We start from the raw sequence: 6,589 nt of genomic DNA on the forward strand, positions 1-6,589 counted from the left end.
CCGAAGTGCTGGGATTACAGGCCTGAGCCACCATGCCCGGCTTAGAATTTGTACCTGTATGTTCACCTACCCATTAACCAAACTCTTCACCACTACCCCAAAACACACACACCATTCCCAGCCTCTGGGAACTGTCATTCTACTGTCTACCTCCACGAGATTAACTTTTTTAGCTCCCACATACGGGTGAGAATATTCCATGTCTGTGCCTGGCTTATCTCACTTAACATAATGACCTCTGGGTTGCCGCAAATGGCAGGATTTCACTCTTTTCGTGGCTGAAGGGTATTCTATTGTGTGTACGTACCACATTTTCTGTATCCATTCATCCATCTGTATGTTAGGATGAATCCGTATCTTGGCTACTGTGAATGCTGCTGCAATAAGCAAGGAGGTGCAGGTGTCCCTTTGATATGTTGACTTCAGGATGCTGTGACTGTCACACGGGATAAAGAGCAGACAATAGTAACTGCCTTTGAAGGGGCCCAGACTCTGGGCTTTGCTGGCAAAGATGTCAAAGTTTAGCTTATGCAAAGGCCCATGAACAGAGTGGCCATGGTGGCAGGGATGGTGGCTCTGTGTGGTCCTACTGACTGCTGAATGTCCAACCCATAGAAGCAGAAACCAAAGACCTCGGCCAGCTGGGCGCAGTGGCTCATGCCTGTAATCCCAGAACTTTGGGAGGCAGAGGGGGGCGGGTCACCTGAGATCAGGAGTTAGAGACCAACTTGGCCAACGTGGTGAAACCCCATCTCTACCAAAAATACAAATACAAACATTAGCCAGGCGTGGTGGTGGGCGCCTGTAATCCCAGCTACTTGGGAAGCTGAGGCCGGAGAATCGCGTGAACCTGGGAAGGTGGAGGTTGCAGTGAGCCAAGATCATGACACTGCACTCCAGTCTGGGCAACAGAATGAGACTCTGGCTCAAAAACAAACAAGCAAATACCTCGGGTCCCTCCTACCTGGAGGAGCAGCGATTGTTCTTCCCAGAACTGACACCTACTCTGGATACAGCTTTGCTGTTCCTGCCTGTAGCTCCTCCACCAGCACCTCTAGCCCAAGCTTTTGGAATGTCTTACCTCCCACTGGACCATGTTAAATACCACTGACCCACCTTAGAGCCTAGGAGCATGGCAGTGAGCTCCTGTCCCTGGGACTCACTGGTCTCCCACACCCTTGTCAGCCCAATGGAATGAAGGCACGGTCTGCTGAAGGCTCTACCCGCTGCCAGCTGGATGTCAGCCCCTGCCAGGGCGGGGCACTTCTGCTGGGATGCGCCTGTGCTGCCCTAAGGGGTTGGGGCTCAAGAAGAAACAGGCTCACCAGGAAGTGTCGGGGAGCAGTTACAGGATCCTCACCCCCACAGCCTCTTCCCAGCTTGGGCCCCAGCAAAGTATTTACAGAGTCGTATATTTCGTAAAATTTGCAAAAGTGAAATATCTTAACCACAACCAGCTAAAACTGTCTCTTCCGCCTGCAATGGGCCATCAGTCACTCCCTCCCCTGCTGCAGGAGCTGGAGGGGGCGTTGTGGGGTCCAGCTCCTGGGAGGTTGAGTTGAGGGTACGTTTTGCTTGGGTTTCGTGGCAACAGTCACTTCCTGATATAGTTACGCCATCGCTAGTCACTGAGGCGTAGAAATGGCTTCCAGAACACCCACCTCCCTCCGCGGCAGGTCATGACACAACAGCTGACGAAATTGGCTACGTGTCAACTCAGAGAGGATTTCAGGTTAGTCATAAGCAAGAAAACAGGAGCTCAAATTCATTTTTTTGTTTTTTGGGGTTCTGGGGTTTTTTATTTGCTTTTTGAGACGGAGCCTTGCTCTGTCACACAGGCTGGAGTACGGTGGCACAATCATAGCTCACGGCAGCCTCGGTAGAGAAAGGTATTGCTGTGTTCCCCAGGCTGGTCTCAGACACCTCACCTGAAGCAGTCCTCCTGCCTCAGCCTCCCACAATGTTGGGATTACAGGCGTGAGCTACCTTGCCCAGCCAAGCCCTAAGCTGTTATGGCTCATATGTAAAAGCAATTTGTTAAGCATTTTTCACAAATTTAATGACAATTCAAAAAAATGTACATATTACCCAAAGGACCTTTTACCTGAAAGAAACTTAAGTAATAAAACTAAATTTGGATTAAACATGTTAGAGGAGAAACCGAATCGTTTTCTTTCTTCGTTTCTGTTGTTTTTTTGTTTTGGCAGGGTCTCATCGTGTTGCCCAGGCTGGAGTGCAGTGGTGCGACCACCGTTTACTGCAGCCTTGACCTCCTGGGCTCAAGTGACTCTCCCGCCTCAGCTTCCCAAGTAGCTGGGACCATAGGTGTGCACCACCGTGTCCAGCTAATTTTTTATAGAGACAGGGTTTTGCCATGTTGTCCAGGCTGAACTCGAACTCCTGGGCTCAAGTGACCCTCCTGCCTCTGCCTCCCAAAGTCCTGAGATTATAGGCATGAGCCACTGCGTCTGCCATCTTCTTTCTACATATAGAAGGTTACATTATAAAAGTGTTGTCATCTTAAGAGTGCATCAGAGGGCCAGACGTGATGGCTCATGCCTGTAATCCCAGCGCTTTGGGAGGCTGAGGTGGGCAGATCATGAGGTCAAAAGATGGAGACCATCCTGACCAATATGGTGAAACCCCATCTCTACTAAAAATACAAAAATTAGCTGGGCGTGGTGGCACATGTCTGTAGTCCCAGCTACCTGGGTGGCTGAGGCAGGATAATCGCTTGAACCCAGGAGGCAGAAGTTGCAGTGAGCTGAGATGGTGCCACCGTACTCCAGCCTGGAGACAGAGTGAGACTCTCTTGCAAAAGAAAAAAAGAAAGAAAGAAAAGGGGTGGGGGGAGAGGGAGGGAGGGAGGGAAAGAGAGCATCAGAGAGGCTGGGCGTGGTGGCTCACGCCTGTCATCCAAGCACTTTGGAGGCCAAGGTGGGTGGATCACCTGAGGTTGGGAGTTCAAGACCAGCCTGACCAACATGGTGAAACCCTATCTTAAAAAAAAAAAGAGAGAGAGAGAGAAAGCATCAGAGAATGCATCGAAAAAATATAGGGGAAACCTGTTGGAGTCAATTGTGTCAGGCAGGTTTTCTGCATTCTGTGATGTTTGCAGTATTTGTCAACTTTTAAAATATGTGTCAGAACATCTTGTCTCACGCCTAGTTTTAGATACATAATTTTGTTTTATGTTTCAAAAGAAGACTGTGTAGAAGAGTTAACAGCAAGACTGAGAAGCTCTTATTCACAGGCAAGCTTGAACCTGGGTTCTGGGGTGGCTCCCCTCACTCTCTGGTAAGTGTGTTTCACTGTGCCTAGACTGTTTGTACAAACATGGCTCATGCTGAACACCTGTGTTGCTTCTGGGAGTCTGGAATTTGGGCACCTGCTTGGCACAGACTGTGTATGTGACCGGCCCTCCATAAAACCCCAGGGCACTGAGTGTCTAAGAAGCTTCCCTGGCAGCCAGCGTTTCCCACACACTGCCCCAGCTTCCTCCTGTGGAGTCCACCAGGAGAGGACTTGGCCAGCTCACGCGTGAGTTCCTGCAGAGTTCATCCCATGCACTTTTTCCCTTTGCTGATTCAGACTTACATCCTGTCTGTGTAATAATCTTAGCCGTGCAGACAAGTCTCTAGTGAGTCCTGTGAGTCCTTCTAGCAAATCAATGACTCCGGAGATGTCCTGGGGATACTTCTCCTGAATTTGTATAAGCTTTAGGCCTCCAGAATTTGAGTCAACCCATGTGTGGGAGAACCAAAGGTGTGAGGTTGGAGTGGCCTCATGATTCTAACCCTGGGATACTGCCAGGTTGGAAGCCCTAGTTCCTGAAGGTGAACACTTCCACCAGGGAACACAGCAAAGGTTCCACTGATCTTGAAATAGCAGCTCTCACTGGCCCACTTTAAACTTCTTAGGCTGAAGACTGACAACATCCTCATTGTCCTGAGCTGCTAACACCGGTGCTACACAATTAGGGTGGGCAGCCGACAGAACTGTCTAGGCATCTAGTCTTCCCGCATGTGGCAAGGACTGTCAGAGGGCAGCCGCAACCACCACCCAGTCATGGCTGGGAGCGGTGGCTCACACCCGTAATCCCAGCACTCTGGGAGGCCAAGGCGGGTGGATCACCTGAGGTTAGGAGTTCAAGACCAGCCCGATCAACATGGCGAAACCCCGTCTCAACTAAAAATACATAAAATTGCCCGGGCACAGTGGCTCATACTTGTAATCCCAGCACTGTGGGAGACTGAGGCAGGTGATGACTTGAGGTCAGGAGTTCAAGACCAGCATGTTAAAACCCCATGTCTACTAAAAACACAAAGAAAAGGTTAGCAGGCCATGGTGGTGACTGCCTGTAATCCCAGCTATTCCGGAGGCTGAGGTAGGAGCATTGTCTGAGCCCAGGAAGTGGAGGTTGCAGTGAGCTGAGATGGTGCCACTGCGCTTCAGCCTGCCTGACAGCAGGACTCCATCTCAAAAAAAAAAAAAAATAGCCAGGCATGGTGCTAGGTGTCTATAATCCCAGCTACTTGGGAGGCTAAGATACGAGAAAGACTTGAACCCAGGAGGTGGCTGGCATGGTAGGCTGACTGGCACCACCTGGGCTGCTCCACAGTAAGCAGTGTCTGGCTGCAGGGCAGAGGGTGGGGACTCGGGGGTGCCCAGTGGCAGAGGATGGTGACCCATCATGGCCTCAGACCAGCTGCAGTGGGGCTGTGGCTCACTCACTCGAATGCCTGCGTCTTTCAGGAGAGCATAACCACCTCGAGGGGATGCTGTGACTGGTGAACTTGGGCACCTGTAGCAGACTGCATTGCCCTAGCTCACCTGCTCTTCTTACAGTGTCATGCTGACACTCATACCACTGAAGGGTGGGGTCCAGGTCCCTGTAGGGTCCAGTCCTGCGGAGTGCTGTGAGCCCCTCTTGGCTGCTGTGGAGACAAGAAATTGTAGAAATAAAAGACACAAGACGCAGAGATAGACAAAAGAGAGTTTGGGCCCAGTCTCCACTGCTACCCAGATCGTGGAGACCAGCAGTGGCCCCAAATGCAGGACAGGACACTTTACTTTTATTGAGTTGCAAATCTGAAGGTGGGGTAGATAGGGCATGGCCTTGGTGGTCAGACACTGGGGGCAGGGTGGATAGTGTGTGGCAGTGACAGGGTCAAGTACATCGCGTGTCATTCAGGTGGGGGCTCAGGAATTTCTGGCACCCGAAGTGAGTCAAGGAGCATAATGCATCAGCACCTTTTCCATACGTATCAAGAAAGAACTGAAACATTAGGATTTATATGATGATTACTGATTATCTTTTCTAAGACAAAAGGAACAGAAGCAGAACAGAACCAGGTGCAGAAGCAGAACATGAGAGTGGACATGGAACGTGACCGCTGAAGCACAGTGTCACATACGGACAGTTAAGCCCCAGATGTCTGTGGGCCTCCTGACAGCGTCAGGCCTCACCACAAGAGCCTGGAGAAGTGGAGTTTTCTCCCAACTTCCCCAGGAAGGCGACATCTCGGCCATCTTGGACGTCTCCTTCCCTAGATGGCTAAACAGCGGGCACTTTCCCGGCGCTGGCGCTGCCGCACAGCCAAGGCGCCCTCCAGCAGCCCTTATGCGGGCGTGACAGAGGACTTAGAGCAACTTGCCTTAGTGTCATTCATTTCACAATGTCACCCCAGGTTCACACTTCCGACCTGATAGGCATTAGTAAAGGAATTAAGGTCACCTATGAATAAGATCACCTATGAATAACTAATAACTACTATGGTTATATTTCTAGTTACTTTCTTCTTCATTATTTATATGGAAATAGGCTGAGGTCTTTTGCTCCTGCCTCAGAGGTCATAGGTCCCCATCCCTTAAGCCTGGGCAGACTTGTCTGACTGACTTGACCCTAGAGTCTGGCAGGAGTGACACTATGTGACTTCTGAGCTAGGTCATAAAAATACCACACACGTGGCCCATCTTGTTGTCTTGGAAGGCTACCCTTGGAACCCAGCTGCCATACTGCAAGGAAGCCTTAGTTGCATGTAGAAGCCACATGTAGGTGTGCTGCCTAACCACACATGAGGTCCCAGCCGGCCACCAGCATTGGTCACCAAAGATGTGAGGGAGAAAACTCTGAGGACAGCTCCAGCCCCAGCCACCATCTAGCAGGGACTGCAGGAGAGATCCCAAATGCAAACGACCTAGCTGAGCCCAGGTAACGCCAGACTGCAGGACGTCATAAATTAATGATTGCTGTTATTTGAAGCCACTGAGCTGAGGAGGCAAGAGATAAACAGACATACAACCCCTCTTTGGAAAGGATGAGGCATCAGCATCTTCAAAGGGAAACAGGAGGGCATGAGAGGACTGGAGAGGAGCCAGGTGTGGCCCATGCTGGGACGCCAGCCCGGCCACCTTCCTGGGACCCCTCAAAGCCTTCTCTTCTCCTGTCAGTCACTGCAACCCCTGGGTTCATCCTTCCACGTTCACACTGGGAGGGCGGGGAGGGCCCCTCAAAGCCTTCTCTTCTCCTGTCAGTCACTGCAACCCCCGGGGTTCATCCTTCCACGTTCACACTGGGAGGGCGGGG

The sequence above is a fragment of the Cebus imitator genome, unplaced genomic scaffold (assembly GCF_001604975.1).
Source record: "Cebus imitator isolate Cc_AM_T3 unplaced genomic scaffold, Cebus_imitator-1.0 Scaffold449, whole genome shotgun sequence".
In the NCBI taxonomy this organism is placed as follows: domain Eukaryota; kingdom Metazoa; phylum Chordata; class Mammalia; order Primates; family Cebidae; genus Cebus; species Cebus imitator.